Source organism: Choloepus didactylus, chromosome 2 (assembly GCF_015220235.1).
Source record: "Choloepus didactylus isolate mChoDid1 chromosome 2, mChoDid1.pri, whole genome shotgun sequence".
Classification (NCBI taxonomy): Eukaryota; Metazoa; Chordata; class Mammalia; order Pilosa; family Megalonychidae; genus Choloepus; species Choloepus didactylus.
The window spans coordinates 164,586,255-164,604,198 of NC_051308.1; the positions used below are offsets into that span (position 1 = coordinate 164,586,255).

The 17,944-nt window shown below is 36.2% G+C and overlaps 1 long non-coding RNA gene across 1 annotated transcript; it reads left to right on the forward strand.

Annotated features, from left to right (window-relative positions):
- The first annotated feature begins 1,258 nt into the window (after window positions 1-1,258).
- Window positions 1,259-15,069, forward strand: LOC119518786. The gene is made up of 3 exons (XR_005213847.1): window positions 1,259-1,448; window positions 2,466-2,590; window positions 14,724-15,069. It is a non-coding gene; the product is annotated as an uncharacterized LOC119518786 (long non-coding RNA).
- The last annotated feature ends 2,875 nt before the right edge of the window (window positions 15,070-17,944 follow it).

A 17,944-nucleotide genomic window follows, 5' to 3' on the forward strand; every position in this document is an offset into this window, starting at 1 on the left:
CAAAGATAATGGCATTTTGGGGGCCATAACACTCCAAACTGGCACAGCAGGCAAAGTAGACACTGGTGATAGTTCGTTTATGTTCTCATTCATAACTGAACCTGTGCACTCTCATAGTGCTAGACTCTCTCGCTTTGGGTACTTTCTCTGGAACATGACATTAAACTATGTTTCCTAAAATTCTCATGTGATCTGAGAGTAGTTAAGTGAGTCTGGAGTCCCCATGGCAAAATTCTGTTGAGTTCTATGTGTATTCATACATTCTTGATTGCAGAAAGCTCTCTTTATATCGCTACAATGATCTTGGGCATTATGAACAGACTTGGAGTGTCTCTGAATTAAGGGCTATTTTAATGCAAAAGGGACATGCTGTAATACAGTATACTGAATATATACTTTGGGTACTAGATGAGGATAAGGTATTGGGGAGACAATGTCTCTACTGATGCAGAAGTTGATGTAACTATGATGAATGAAACAGATTATACAAATTGTTGCCATATTGGGTTAATATAATGTATGTATGCACAATGTTTTGCTTTTTCCATTAAAAACTGAAGTTGATACTAAAGGGAAAAACTTATCTTTCCCAAAAGTATCTTTTGGTTTTATCCTCCCAAATCTGAATCATGATATATGCTACTCTCCTGTCTTTGGTACCTTCCACACTCTCACTAAATAATGCAACTCTAGTCTCAGGATTAAATCTATGTGACTTTGATTTTTTCTTTCTTAGTCAAATAAACACTGATATTTGAGACACTGTTGAGTCTCCATATTTCTCAGTAACTGTGCATAAACTATGTGTTATGTTGGAAAGTTGGGCCACATATTATTAGATATGGGTTCTAATTCCATTCCTGCCACTGAATTCTTTTGAATTTTAATTTCTCATTTGTTAAAAAAAGCTATTCTACTTTTCCTGGTTACCTTTTTAAACTAGAATTAATAATCCATATCCTCCACAGAAAGAATAAAGTTCTGCACAAATACTGTCCCTGCCTTGATGTTTAAGATTTACTTAAACAGACATTTCCTTAAGGTACTGGTGTGTAGTGAACACAGGGGACTCTTGCCCAAATATCACTCTGAATTCTGAAACTGTTCTTATTCAAACTTGATTAAGAAATGGTTCTTCACAGAGTTCTCATAAAACCCTGGGAACCAGGGAGGAGGGAAGTAGAATCATGAGACTCAGAAAAAGGAGAACCCAAAAGAAGATGGACAGAGAAGTGTAAATCATAAATACTAGGGAAGCAATAAGGACTGCTCTCCTTCTGTTTCTAATTAGCTGAAAAGCCACAATCACTACAGTAAAAATGGATTCTACCTGGGCCGAGGAGCAAAAAGGAAATTCTCAGAAATAGAAGCCTGAATGAAGAAGACAAAGAATGAAGAGGAGGAAGCCAAGAAAAGTAGAGCTGGATGCAGATACTGTTCGTAGAGAGGTAGGCAACTCATTTTATTGCTTGGGGATCAAAAAGAAGATACCTCAAATCAAATCAAGTCATGCAATAGATGTGGGATTTCAATTTTTACAGGTTGATTAGATTCTATTTTCACTGAACCCTGTGGGCTATCTGAGAGGACTTGAAACTCCTTTCAGTGCTTTGCAAAATTTCCCTTCATGTAAATTTTCTGCAAAGGGATTGCTCTGTATATTAGCCGCTAAACAATAGCATGAAGAAGACAGATGCTACAATAGATACAGAGTCAAGGTTTGAACGAAATTTGTGATTCTCCAGCTCCCAGATCATCTGAGTGAAAGAAACCCACCCCCCATTAGGAGTCATATGCTGTTCAGCAACAATGTGCTCTTTCCAAGACTTACTTCCTAAAGGCTAAATATTCCTCTTTGTTTTTGAATCCCTTATCACCATGTGAACAAATACAAAGAACTAGTGGTTCTGGCCCAGTGAGTACTTGGCATAGCTGAAGTATCAAGAGAAACAGAAATTCAACAAAGGGAAATGCAAACCGCTGCTGTAATTGAGTTCTCATGTGAGGAGCACATCACTACCGAGGACCTGAGCACCTGTGGCAGGTGTGAGCTACCAAGTCCCCCAAGTATCTCTTGTCTAAGGGACTCATCAGTGGATGCACTGAAGGTCCCTAGCTTTCCCAGTTGCATGCATCCTAGATAGAACTGTGTGGTGTTTGTTAAAATGGTTATATTGCTAGTCACTCAGCATATCTATGAAATCAGAGAACATGTAAGTATAATAATGCAAAAGAGGGAAATCAATTTCTCCCGGGCTCTACTTCATTTAAACCATACAAATACATATGGGAAATATTCAGGCATTGGCAGACTTTGGATTCTATGCTAGCAAGTCTGTCAAGGGAGGAAGTTTTGTGTGCCACATTGTGAATTGTTACAGCAAGACAGGTGGATAAGTGGAGAGTGAGAGGTCTATGCTCTTGGGTTTTCATTTCCAAAATGACTTCCTTTGAGGTTTTTTCAGTTTAATCCTAGAAATAAACAACTGCTGAGAGCCAGTGGTGATTGAAAGTAGGAAGAGGAAGAAGACTACAGAAGGCCGTTTCTAGGAAGCTGGGTCCCTAGGCCCTTCAGGATTTAAAGAGGAGGGTAAGGGTTTTAACCAGATTTTAAATTGTGTTAGTAGTCAGGAAAGATTTGGGGTGTACACAGGTGGCTGTGTTACAAAGCTGACCTTTATCAGATGGCGGTGTGTTTATTTCAGTCTGTCACAGAGAAGGAATAAGAAAGCACTGCGATGAGGCTATGCAATTTTAGTCCTAATTAAAAAAAAAAAAAAAAAACCTGAAAATATGCTACCTAATTGGTTGAACTCCAAAATGAAGGAATCAGGAGAGAATTCAGTAGGGATTCGGAGAAGGATGACTGTTCAGCTATGAAGGAACTAAGGCCAAAAGTACCTTGTCCAGGAACTTATGAGAAAAAAAAAAAATTGGACTAAAATGTCACTAAATTGGAGAAACCTGAAATAGGTGGCAAGCAGTCCTTAATTATTCTATAAAATTTAGGGCAGAACTCCCACAGTAGTCCAATGGTCTATTTAAACCTCCCCACATGCACACCATTTCCTTTCCCCCTCCCTTCATCAAGCTATTTTCTAGGTATCAAAAACTCTAGCAGGTTGAGACTTGCCTCCGAGGTTAGAAGGAAATGCTGCACTCTACTTTTATATAATAAAGTTCAGCTATATCTCAAATTCTATTTCCTTTTTAATTACAATTTTCTTACCTGAACCTCAAGTGATTCTAATGCTACCATTAACCCTGGAGGCCCGAGTTATTTTGTTCAGTGACAAGTACGGAGACTGCAGTTGCTACATGGGCAATTTTCTCTCTCCATGAACTTTAACCAAGTGGATAACATCAGACCAACTTCCTAGTTACTCATGCCCTATAGAGACAAGTGCCCTGGGGAAAGCTCAGAAATTTGAGGTACACTGAAGCTTATATTGCTTCTGAAATATTTGGGCACTGTGAAATCAGAGAATAGACAGCAGACTTTTAAAGTGAGGGATGTTCTGAAATAGGGCTTTTTAAATAAAAGATCTTTTAGTACCCAATTTAAATTTTAAATTGACAGTTTGGAAATTGTTAAGTTGGATTATTAAGAAAATATGGAGACCAATCTTTTGGGGATAAATTGTATATTTTAATAATGTATTTGTAAACATTTAAGATTATTGGCTGGCAACTGTCCATGATTGCACTGTTTATGACAAGGATGGCAGACACATGGCACATGTACTTTCATGCCAAACCTTCATCCATGGCAAATATTGTCAATCTAACCAGCACTATTTCCACAGGTTCCCAATGTTTCTTTCTGGGTCATTAAGGGGATTTTCCCTTCTTCTTGAACTCTCAGCTAAACTCAATTTCCCAACCTCCCTTTTAGTTAGGAATGCCCATGTGGCAATTTTAATCATCAGAATGTGAGTAGAAAGGATGTGCACCATGTTCAAACATAGCCCATTAAACCCTCCCCATGTGTGGCTTTCCACATTCTTGTCCCCTTCCTGCTGGTTGGAATGGAGATGATTGCCAACATAGCAGAATTTATTATGGAAGTTGGTACTGGAAGGCAGTGCTGCTCCAACAAAAAAAGCAGACTGGCAGCAGGTGGTGCTGAAACTGATGAGGCTGGAAAACTATATATCCATGATGTACAGTGAAAATATATAGTCAAATTGTTGTTAGGGATAACATGAAGCATATGAAGCATACCTTACCTATTGAGGGAGTAGTTCTAAAAAAGTGGTTGGAATCAGCCACTATTGGCTAGTTTTAGCAAGTTATTGTAAGAATAAGATGAGCAAGAAAATGGAGTATTAGAGGATTTGGAAAATCAAGCAACTTCTGGATGCCATAAAGTAAGAGATAAGACTGGAAGAAAGATTTTGGTGACAAAAATCTAGTATGATTTCTCAGTTAAAGTTACTCACTTTTTGATGAAAGACTTTATTAAGTATTTTGCCATCCAATCCAAGCCTTTTGTTTTAGGCAGCCTCACGGTAACCTACCTGGAAAAGTGAGAGAGAATGTGAGTGAAAACAGGAGAGAGAGGGGGAGGAAGGTAGAGCTACGATGAAGTTTCAATAGAGCCTCAGTTTCCATGGGGAATTCGGACTCTTCATCATCTCGAATTCATTAACTTCTCATTTACCTTACCACCTAACATAGTTTTGCTTGGCTTTCCATAATCCCCATCTCTAGCTCCTTATGCCTGATAAAGGCTTCTCTTATCACAGCAGATGAAAGTAATCTTTCTTCTGAAATCTAAAACCTCTTTGTCTAGGGCATACCTGGCAATTTAATGCCATGCCTTGTTGTCTAAACTTCCAGGCAGCATGACTTATCTATTTAGGTGTAAAATTCTTTAAATCAGGGCCTATGTATTACATGTCTTTTAGACCCTCTAAAGCTCTACCAAAGTATTTTGAATATAGTCCACCAAAGTACTTTGAATATAGTTTAATGTAGTGGTAATGCATTGAATAACTTACCAGTGCATTCAAGCATTTTCTGCTTTATTACTTGTGGGTGTAATTAATAACTTTTTTAATCTTACCACCTTCCAGGGGCTCCCTATTCCCAAAAGCAATCTGACTAAAACATATACCTCTGTCTTCCAGTAAAATGCTTTTTAAGCTCCTCACCAATCTCTACAAGTACACTTCCCTCATCTTAGTTTAAAAGCAGTGATCCTTCTTATTCAGAATAATAGAATCTTAGAATCAATCTAGTTAAATTGATTAGCCTTCCTTCCTTCTTTCCTTCCTTTCTTCCTTCTTTCCTTCCTTCTTTCCTTCCTTTCTTCCTTCTTTCCTTCCTTCTTTCCTCCTTCTCTCCCTCCCTCTCTTCTTTACTTTCCTCTTTTTTCCTTTCCTCTTTCCCTTCCTCCCTTCTTTCTTTTTTTTCTACCTTCCTTTTTTTGTGGATGAGAAAATTGAGTCCAAAAAAAAAAAAAAAAATGGTCCAGTGCCTTGGCCAATATCACATCATAATTAATCATGAAGCCTGAACCATGATCCATATCTTCTAATTCTCTGCTAAATATTCCTTCCACTATACACTGCTTGTATCTCACATTAGCACACACTTAAAATTCAAAGAGGTAAATGCTTTCATCTGTACATGTTTAGCCTTGTCTTTATATCTGGTAACTGGAAGATTAAAAATGCCTTTTTCTTTATTCTACTATGCATGGATTTGTGCATCAAGCATATCATGATTATTCAATACTGATAACATACTGATAACATACTGATTCCAGTCATAAAGAAACATTTGCCCATCTTCTTGCATAATCTTAGGAATTTATCTATGGGATTCTGGAGATGACTCTGTAAATTGTAGGACCTACTGGCTATAATTATACAAACAAAACTTCCTGTTCAATTTTTAACCTTGACAATAGATCAACCAACTAAAAATTCCATAGATTTGGAAGACTGGATAAATTTTAATGAGCATATCTTATTTTCTCTTTTAGTATTAGACTATATTTAATAATTTAAAATTTACTGTTATCAAAATAATACATACACAGGGTAACAAGCAAAGAGAACAGAATTTATTATGAAACTAATGTTCCCAAGTACCTCTCTTACCACCTTTAGTTCCACTTCAAAAATGCATCTGAAAGACTGTTTTCAGCTGTTTTAGTCACACACCAAGACTGGCTGTGGTGACAAATGCTACACACTGGGTTGGCTTAAACGAAGAGAATTGTCTGACAGTTTTGGAGGCCAGAAGGCTTGCTTCCTCCTGGCATTGGTAGCATTCTGATTGGCCTGGCAACTTTACCATCACATAATGATATCCACTTTCTCTTCCCCATACGTGCTGACTTCTGGCTTCCTGCCCCACCCTGTGGCTTTCTCATACCATGTCCAAATTTATTCTGCTTATAAAGGTCTCCTGTAATTCAGATTAAGACAGAACCTCTTTGAGTTGTGCCACACCTTGTCTAAAATAACTTCTTTAAAAGATCCTGCAAAGAATGAGCTCACATGCATAGGGATATGGATTAAGATTACTAACATGTCTAAATTGGGGCACATAACTCAACCTACCATATGGTGTTAACCTCTGTGAGCACCATATTGGAAAGTATCTATACATTCTCTCATGAAACATGAAGATTTTGTTCACTTGCACTCTCGTCTTCCTCTCCCCTTATGATTAACCATTATGTTTTATCATCAATTCTACTTTTAGTTACCTTTTCAACCCTAATTTGTAGTTTCAATAACTTTCAAAGATATCCCTTGATTCTCCATTTTGTCAGATAAGTATAATAGGACATATCCGTTCTCCTCCTTTTTCTAATTCCCTTTTTCACGCCATCTTTGTTCAACTACAATTTTGACATTATCAATTCATATTGATTGGTCATTGAAAGGTTATATATATAATTTAACTGCAATCACATCCAAGTCTTCTATGAATATAGATTGACTCTAAAATTTGAGAATTAGTATTGATATTACTGTGACTGCATGTATTTGGTTCAGTGCTGATCCAAGCAACAATGCTAGGATAAATGAGCCCAATTTCATGACTCCTGGGTTATTTTAAAAAGAATGTTCCTAACAACAATATCAATAGATTCTTTTTTCCTGTATTCCTCATAATGCTCAGAATCATGCTACATTTCAGTTTAGCTCATTTATTTAAATTCATTTGAACAAGTTTTTGTTTTTCAGAGAGCTGCTAAAATATGTTTTACTTTTATTGATTTTTTTTTTTTGCCTGTATCATATTTTCTTTTTCCTCCATAACTCAAATTTTCTGTTATCTCAAACTTTTACTTTTCCTGGAGATCACTATCCAGAGCTTCTTACTTCCTGACCCAATAAGAACTAATTTATTTCAATGACCACTGCACTGCAGCTTCCTGGGAATTCCTTTCTTTTTTTTTTTTTTCCTGAATTATGTCAGATGTTTCCTTGATCTTATACATACCTCCTTTTTGACTTACTTCTTTATTTTGATGGAGCACATCCTCCAGATACTTCCTAAGAAATGTTTTGGAGAAATCAATTTTCCAAGTCATTGAATGCCATAAAAGGCCTTTATTCTGCTCTCAGTGTGGTTGATTGCTTGGTTTGATGTAATACCTGCATTGAAAATTATCTGATCTTAGAATTTAAGTGTGTTTTTGCTCTCTGGCACATGGCATGATTGAAAAAAAAAAATACCTGATGCCTCTCTGGTTTTTATTTTGAAGTTTACTTTTATTTTCTCTTTTTTACTTTAGAAACTTAGTAAACTCATGGTTTCTTTAACTCTCATGGCTTTGCAAAGGAGTCTGGTTTAATACATGATTGTATCTGGAGGCAGATTACTTGTGTTTGTACCTCAAGGCGGCCATTTACTCACTGGGTAACATGTGCCAGTTACATAACCATTCTGTACTACAGTTTTCACATTTATAAAAATGGATAATAATAACACACCCACCCATCTCACACTGTTGTGAGAATTACATGTAAAATGCATAAAACAGGGCCTGGCAAATACTAAGTGCTATATGAATAATTGCTTTTATTATTTTCTAATTCTATTAGTTTATTTTAATTTCAGTGTTTATGCTTTTGATCACTAAGAGCACTTTTATGTTCTTTGATCCTTCTTGATAGAATCCTTTCATGTTTTCTGAATCTGAAATATTTCTGAGAATATAAATAGGAAATTCCTAAAAAATATTTTGGTATTGTGAATCATCTGTTTCCTTTGGAAATGAGTTTTTTTTGTTTATTTAGTGTTTCTCTCTCATGTAACTTGTTCTCCTTGTATGCTGGTGATCTTTGGTTTCTCGTTCATGTTGAAGACAGAAGGACATGAAGCCGATGTGGGTTTTTGCTGCTTTTGCTTCCAGTATTTCTCTTCCTGAGTGAGAAATTCTGCCTGGGCACTTTGAGTGGAAGGATAATGTGGAGTCTGTGGATTGGTTGAATTTCACATTGAGAAGAACAAGCAGAGAGGGGGCCAAAAAGATGCCTACTCTCCCCTGCACTGCATCAAAGTGAGAAGGCATTTGTCATAAGGCACTGGTGCTCACCCTGTTTGCTTAATCTTTCCCCAGAATGTGTCATGGGGTAAGTGCCGTCTTCACCATGCAACAGTGAGGAGAGGCCAGTCCAGTGGACTGTAGCTCTACTTCTCTAGCTTACCTTCTTTGTTATCTGCTAACTCTGAGTCACAGAGATTTTTTGGCGTTCCTTGATGGAGTGGTCCAGATCTGCTTGCAGCAATCTGTATTGTGTTATAGGCTAAGGTTTATTTCTATCCACCTTTGGTCTTTCAGGAATATGTTCAAAATATTTTTTGTTAATGATACTTCTCATACGCCATTTATTGTTGTGACTTGATTTCATCTCATACTTCTGGATTTTAATTCCTGTGGTTCTCATGAGGGATAAAGGCAAATGCATTTTAACTGTTAGAAGAAAATATAGGCAAATAAAGCAAGCATTATTTTTGTTGATATCCATAAAAAAACAAATGAAGTCAGGGAAGTAAATTTCAGTTTAAATATATATTTGCCATGGTCATTCTGCTAACATTAGTAGAAAGCAATTAAAATATTTCATTCCTCACCATGAATGACTGCTCTTGCACTGATATTTAGTGACACAGAATGTATATAATGAATTGTAGAAATTCACATTTGGTATTAATTCCTAGATATTCGTAGTAAAATCAGAAAATATGTATTATGATTTTAAGTTTTGTAAGAAATGGATGTAAAATGACTATAATTTATTGTCTTAGTTTTCCAGAGCTGCTATAACAAATATAAAACTGCTTGGCTTAAACGACAGGAATTTATTGATTAAGAGTTTGGATGCTAGAAGTCCCAAATCAAGGTGTTGGTTGGCCATGCCTTTTCTGGAGTCTGTAGCATTCTGATGGTTGCTTGCTGGTAACAGCTGCCTCTGTCACTTGGTGAGCTATTTCTTTCTATCTCTTCCTGTAGCTTGTACTTCTGCACCCATATTTCCTCTGCTTATAAGGACTCCAGTCATGTTGAATTAAGGCCCACCCTGCTTTAGTTTGGCCTCATCTTAATAGGATCTTGAAGGTTCCATTTACAAATGATTTCACACACACTGGCATGGGGGTTAGGACTTGATCATGTCTTTTGGAGAGACATGATTCAACCTACCACATTTATGTAAAAAAAGAACTATTAAGTCCTTTAATATATGCTGTTAAAGCAGCCTGTACCTCCTCTATTATAGTACTAATTGCCAGTTCATGAAGTTACGTCTTTAAATACTTACCTGCCAAGGACTGAAAGATCCATGACAATGTGCCAATGTCTATTTGCTCCTTGCCCCCTACTCAGCCAAGCATAGTATCCTGAAGGTAGCAAGCAGTAAATATACATCTATTGAATAAATGCATAAATACACAAATGAATGATTTCCGGGCCTAAAACATATAAATTAAAATCAACTTACTGTATAACAGAGGAGCCTAATATGGATTTTCATTTTTCCTTGAATTTTAAGTTTCTCTGAGCTTATTTTCTTACTTTAGAAAAATTAAATATGTCAATTCTATAGCAATTCTAATAGTACTTGTGCAGTATTAAGTTTTACAAATTCCTTTCACACAGATTATTTCTTGAGCCTGTGACATTCTTAGAACAATTATTATAATCAAATAATATGCATGGAAACATATATTTGAAACTATAAGGCATTATGCAAAATTACATAGTATTACTTTAGATCTTATGTATATTTATTATACATTTTATATTTGGAAAGTAGGTTTTATTACCAATTGATCTATCACTTATTTTCATTCTAGACTGAAATTTTCCAAAAAACGAAATTGATATGGAAATACATACTAATTAGAATGACTAGAAATTAAGGGGACCTTGAGTTCTTTCCCCATGCCTTATTCCTCCATCCTCCTCTCTGAAGAAGTAGAGACCCCATAAGGTGAAGCCCTGTATACAGGGCTTGTGAATGATGGAGCCCCTCAATGGCATTGACGAAACAACCCCTATTCCACAGTCCTTTCCTTTTAACTTGCTTTTCCCCAAAGGAATTCTTACCTACCAGAAAATTTAAGGTATTCAATTCTTCACAATGCTCCAGATTTCAAAGATTTATAGTAAACAGTAGAAAGGAATACAAAGATGACAAGGCTGCACAATGACTACATGGCAAGTGTTCCACGCCCCAACAGAAAGGAGACTTAAGGCACCCTCATCAGTGATGCAACAAAGGCAGTAGTTCCTCTAGCCTTTCAGGGTCGCAAAAAGTTTTCCAAGTTTGCCATGATTACAGCCGAGCTGTGGCACTGACCTGTGTTGCTTGCAGCACTTTCCACTGGAGTGTAATAGAATACTGGAGTGCTATTGTATTTTTAAAGGCAATTAATATTTTATTATGCACAGACTTTTATTTGCACCATTTGGATTCCTCTTCTCTAATTAAATCTTGTGATTTACACAAACAGAACTGCTGTTCTTTAAACTCTGCAAATTATAAAAATTAACAAATACTTGTTAAAAGGAAGCAAAAGCAGCCTAGGGTCCTATTTTTGTGACAGAAACAACTGGAGGATACAGAGTGAATTGATAGCGTCTCTTACTTGAGTGGGGCAATGTGGCAATTACATATAAAATACCTTAGTTAAGGAGAACTGATAGAAATTCCAGCTGTCTAGGAGAGAAAGGTTAATTCTTTAAATAAATAAAGCGAGGGTATTTTATGTGTCCGTGTAGGATTTTTGCTGCATGACCTCGTGTGCAGAATTTTGTGTTATGGGATTTATAAATCAAGAGTGGTTTCAAGCTTGCATTGCCCTAATTCTGCATTTGTGGAATGTTTCCTAGGGACAAATGAATGGTCTTCTGGGGTAACAGAGAGACTCTAAGCTTAGATGCCCATTAGGAGAACCCACCTGGCTCCTATTCCTATTTCTGAATGGGAAGTTCCTAGATAAATTTCAGGTGGCCTAATGTTATTCCTCCACCCCTACCCCAGTCAATATATGGACTAAATGTAGGTGCTCTCTAAGAAAAAGACAAAAGCCTCCCTTCTTTTCTTTAATGGCAGCAAATGGGGAACAAGTTGAGGGTCAGGAATAAAAAGGTAGGTCAAGAATAAGAAATAATCTCCACCCTAATTAAGCTGGAGGCTGTTATGCAAGCTTGTCAAGACAGTCTCCAGTCTCCTTTAAGGGCATTATCATCCCAGGGTCTCTATCTGGAGCAGAAGAGCAGGGGAGATAAGGAAGTAGACCTGGGTGACATTATGAACTCAGCAAGGATCTTTTTCCTTTATGGCTCTTTTTCCACCCCTGGCAAAATGCACATCCAGTCCAGCAAATAAATTGAAAGCCAATGAGTTCAATATGCAGAGTTTCACTTTCTCGAGAACATTTTGGGAAAGTTTATGTTTCATATGCTGAGGGGAACAATACAGGTCTGCTATGCCTATTCTCATTTTGCATGGAATCTTCTCTGCATTCAATTTGTAAGTCACATGCTTTTCTTTTCTTCTTTTCTTTGTGTGCCAGCAGATTAATAGAGGAAAAACTCCCACATGAAATTTTTATAGAAATAACTGAACACTTATCTAAGCTATTACATTTTCTCCATCTATGTATATTCTAGATAGCCTTAGTATAACCTATATTGATAAAAATGATTTTAAGATACCTTCCGTACAAGAATAAATACACACCATGCAGGCAACCTTATAAATTTAAGTACAGAAAGTCCCCAACTTAAAAACATGCCACATAAAAGCAACACTCAATTTAGAAACAAATACAAGCAGATCAAAAACAAACAAACCCCTTATTTTTGCTATTTTATCACCCCCTGATGTTTCTACTACCGTTCACGGGACTCACTATGAAAAATCTTAGTTCTTTTAGAGATTCTCCCTGCTGTGAGCCTGAAAAGCTTGCTCTGTGAGGCTTCACGAAAAGGGGATGCATAAGGACAGTAAATAAAAGTTTCTTCTGTTTCAAGCTGTTTTCCAGAATTCACAAAGTGTCTGGGAAGTAACAGAGAACTCATTCTGGTCCCCGTCCTTCTCCTCTTCTTATTCTCCCTCTTTTTCCTCCTTCTTTCCCCCACATAAATGTGGCTTTCAGGATGCAGAGCAAAGGCATATGGTACCAACACTATTTTTAGTATCTTTTTAGCACGATGGTATTTGAGGGCTACCCCAAGAATTGAGCTACCATCAGAACACTGTACCTATGAGGATACACATTCTAAAACACACCTGAAAACAAGCTAGTGTTCTAGATACCATTGACTCACTAGGAAGCACCAACAATAATAACAGTACTATTTGATGAGTTATGTGTTATGTTCAGCACAGAATTATTTACTTATTTCCATACAACAATCCTACTTAGGAAGGGATATTGGAATCCCTTTATATAGATGAGAAAAGTGAAGTCTAGAGAAGTTAGTTCCATATTCAAAACCCTGCTAAGACTGAAGAAGTAAGAGTCTGCTGGACTCCAAAACTGGTGCTGTTTAACACGCTACACTAAAACATGAGTTGAAGATGAAACAGCCTGTACATATCTAAAGTGAAAAAAAATGTGTCTAATATCTTTTTTCTCTATAGTTTTGAATTTTTAAGAATATTTCTGTCATTGGGAAGACACTTGTGCAGATTAATTCTTTTATCAGTTTACTAAATCACATTATTTATTATGTCTCAATAAAAAGGCCATGCCAACATTTATAGGAACATTTGAATCTCCCACATTACTAAAGCCTGTGGATTTTTTCATAGAATTTATAGTCACTCTAAAAACAGTAATGTTACAATGATGTAATAAAATTTATAAATTGCTTTTATTTTTTCTCTATAAATAGTACTCTTTTTTTTTTAGTGAACCACACTGGGTACTACAGTGCTAGAAGAGTTCCATTTGGAAAGTTATGAGTCTTTGTTTTAATCCTTAGCCCATCATAGGTGCTTAATAAATATTTTGATTAAATAAATGATGAAGATTGGATCTTTGGATAATTGTATGGTATCTGAACAATCTCAATAAAAATGAAAAAAAAAAAACCAGTGGACTGGTACCCTTAATATTTGTGCCTTATGTATTCAAAAGACCAATAAACAATGACTGAACTCCAGTTGATGATACAAAAAAAAAAAAAAAAAAAAAAAAAAAATGATGAAGACATCTTTGAATATAAACTTAGTAGACTCAGCAATACAGCAATCTATCCAAGTTTAAAGTATCCAATAATGGATGAATGGAAAAACAAAATGTGGGATATAGGCACAATTGAATATTATTCAGTCCTGAATAGGAATAAAGTTCTGATGCTTGCCACAGCATGGATGCACCTTGAGACAATGTGTTGAGTGAAATAATCCAAGAACAAAAAAACACATATTATATGAGCTCGCTTATGTGAAATATCTAAAAAGAAGCAAACTTCTAGGAACAGATAGATTATAGGTTACCTGGGGCTGGGCTTGAGAGGGAGGGTATTACTTAATGGACACACAGTTTCTGTTTGAAGTGATGAAACATTGGGGTGATGGATATTGGTGATGGTAGCAAAATACTGTGAAGGTAATTAATACCACTTAATTGTACACATGAAAGTGGTTAAATGGGAAATTTTGAGTTGTACGTATGTTACTTCAATAAAAAATTTAAAAATAACATTATTTCTACCTTTGGAATGTACATTCAAATAATTGGGCTATGATATTTATAGTAATTTTTAAATGTTATAATAGCTTCAATATGTTAAAATTAATAACTGGACATAGATAATTTCAAACAGTAAAACTGAATAAAAATTGAAAAGAAAATATTATCTGTCCCCTCTTCTTCTAATCCAGTCACAGTTCACAGAGGAAACTATATTCAATCAGATCCAGTTTCATTTCTTCTGGTGGTTAGCGTCACAATTCTACAGAATATGCTACTATGTCTATTTCTTTGCTAATAAAGATAATCCTTTACATTCACTGTGTGCTGACCTTTTTCAGGGACAGGGTCAAGAAAACTCCTCAGGAGTAAATAGTGATTTTTATTCAATCATGACAATCCTGTTCTCATTGCCATTGATAGATTTTTCTGACATAATTCTGGAAATAAGTGATTAATGAAAGACTGCTGCAGATTAAGGGACAGTTTCTTCTTCAATAGACATTCTTGTGACATTAATGTGATATGTCATTGTTCTGCAGCTATCCTGTGACCTAAGGGAAGGTGACACCCCTGGAATGGCAGAGCACAGTGATGGAAAGAGCATGAGTCTTCCCTGAAATAAGAAACCCATCTTACCTCAGTTAACAAGGCCATGTCTGGTCATGTTCTAAAAAACTGAATTTACTTTTTATTTGTAATCACCAAAATGCAGATCTCGTATTACTCAGAAGGTAATGTGATATGGTGAAAAAGACCAGAACTCTGGAACTAAAAAGCTGGCCTATCATACTCAATTATTTAACTTCTCTATGATTTCATCTGTAATATGTGATCATTGAACCACTGCTATTTAACATCTGTGAATATGATTAGAAAATAGTAAATAAATACACTACTATTAAAAACAAAAGGGCAAGTATATATTAGACTTTGAATCCAGTCCAGAAAACTTATATTCATGTTTGAAACCCAACAATATTTTACATGGTAGGATTTCTTGAAACAATAAATGAACCTTTCAAAGCCCATGTTCCCATATCTGCAATGCAGGAATATAATATACATTCTACATGCTCAAATGGGCTAATATACATAAAAGCCTCTTGTGAAATTTCATTCCTTCATTAAGCAATATTTATAGAGTGCCTGTTATATGTGTCAGGAACAGTCCTAGGTTCTGAAAAAACAACAGTGAACAAAATGCATTAATAGGCATTAATGAGCTCATTCATTGACCCATAATCCCCCTAATTTGGTTTATGCATTATAGAAGCACAGTGACCATTTGACCCTGGGACCATTGTGTTGCATTATAAACCTCCAATATATAGAACTGAAATTCCACAGAGCACATACATTTTAGGTTGTTGTAAGCACATGATCACTGAGATCAGGGTTTATAATTTACAATTCTTTTAATTGTCTATGCTAGTCTACACTTGTTGAATTGATGTATGTAATAGCTGTACAAAATTTTTGATGAACCAGCTGTGTTCTCATTTCTCTCTTGCTGTTAACAGCATGCATTTCAGAAAAGATTGACAGACTTAAATCAGTATATTCTTTATCTCTAAAAGAAAAAAAAGACAACAAGAAAGGAAGGAAGGAGGAAAGGAAGGAAGGAAGGAAGGATGGGTATGTGTGTGTGTGTGTGTGTGTGTGTGTGTTTAATTTTACAAATTACCTCAGAAAAAAGATTGTTCTACCTTTTGTGAAATTTGTGTCTTTATTTTCTGCTAATGTTCTTAGAACATTTACATCTTGTGTATTGGACCAACATCAGGGCCAGGTTGCTCAACTTCAAGTGCAGCTGGAGAGATAGGGATCAGGTAAAGACTGAGATATGCTTGCTGGTGCTGCCAAATTAGCTTTCTGACTAATTACAAGAGTTCTATAAATTCAATAACTGTCCCACTCCAGCATGATTCAACTTGTCAAGATTCCCAGACAATCTCACACCAACCTCCGCATTTCCCCTGTTTCACTCCTGGGAAGAGTAGCCTGGAAGAGCAGGGAACGTGCTGGCCAGGAGAGCAGAAACTGGAGGGCTCCATCTCTATCTGTCACATTGATTTGCATTAACATTCCTCTATCCTTAACTTGATGGCTTTGGAGAGGGTGACAATAAAAAATAAGTATGAAAGTATTTCAGTATTTATCTTTTGGACTTTGTACTTACCTATAGTTTTGAGTTGAATTAAGAAAGAATGAATCAAAGTGCGAGTACATGGCCATTCCTGTGGAGCCCTTTGTAAAAAGGAAACTTGAAAGGTGAAGAGCTCTGGCTGGTCTCTTAGGAATCTATGTCATAGTTAGTGTCCTTTGGGTCTTGAGGTAGAATTACAGGGACATGTGCTAGCTTACAAAGTCATCACCTCTTGATGAAGATCTTTAGCTGCAATCTAAGTGAGAGTCATCATTGACCTAAAATGCTCGAGTTCCAAAATGTCTCAAAAATAATAATGAAATTGATGTGGATAGAATGAATGACAATATTAATGATAATGACAACATCTAACAGCGCTGATTACTTTAACATTCATTATCTCATAGAATACTCTTCACAACCCTATGAGGTAAATATGCTTACCGGGCTCATTTTAGAGACAAACTGAAGCCAAGGGAGGTTAAGCAAGTGGTCCAAATTTTACAACCAGAAAGCAAAGGGATTGATATTTGAATCCAGATCAGAAGCACAGGTTTTAATGGCTCCATATAGTCAGTTAACAAACAAAAACAAAACAGAAAGACAAAGGAAGGCCTCCGATCCTACAGTAACTGCTACAGAGGTAGTACATGAAGGATCTTGTGAATTTTTATCTAGGGAAGACCCACAATCTGTCAACAAAGAAAGAGCAATAACTACCACTGTATTCACTTTATATAAGCGCATCTCCTCTGCTTAAAAGCTTTCCTCCCAGACCCAATGTCATTGCTTTCCATGGGGAATTTTAGGGTTTGCCATAAAAGCCTTTTAATTAAGCTGCAATATTATATCCAGTAAGTTTTGACTATTTACACTAAACACTGCTGATGAGGCAGAATGTTTCCTCCTGTTTCTTTTCCCCACTAGAGTCTCAGTGAAATTGAGCACACACAGGAAAGCAAAACAAAAAGAAATAAGTACAGAGAGGATTGCTTTTCTGTCCATTTAAATTCCCAGGACTCTAGTTCACTCAAAATGGAGCTGGCCTGTGTTGTCCTCACGAGCTTCCCTTTCTTTGCATCTTCCAAGGTCCTGTTCTTTGCCCTGTGGAACTTCTGCATATGCTCTAAAACACATATCTGGAGTAGCTATTTCCCTCTGCTCCTCTGGGAATTGCTGATACCATGTCACACTTTCTATGCTGACAGAAATTGCTTTTTAAAGAGTTCAAGACTCTTTTGTTATGAGTTAAACATTGAATGTGAACAAGGTGATCTATACAGATAAACTGTGCTTGCTTACAGAAATGGTCAGTATTGTATAAATAATATTATTTTAGTTTGTTCCAGGAGCAAGGCATCCTTTAGCTATTTGATTAGGAATCGTTCTTGCCTTAGGTTTACTGCAAAAAATAAAAATTTTAAATTTAAAAAAGAATTAATTGTTCAGCCCACAATATCAAGGACAAGTAACTAATCTCTAGTGAGAAAGCCTTCTTTAAAACAAACATTTCCAAGATATTCCCTTACTCAGGGACTCCACCTATTCTACAAATCTATGAAGTACACTTGTATACTTAGATGAAGGCAAAGAATTTGAAGATTTTGATTCCAA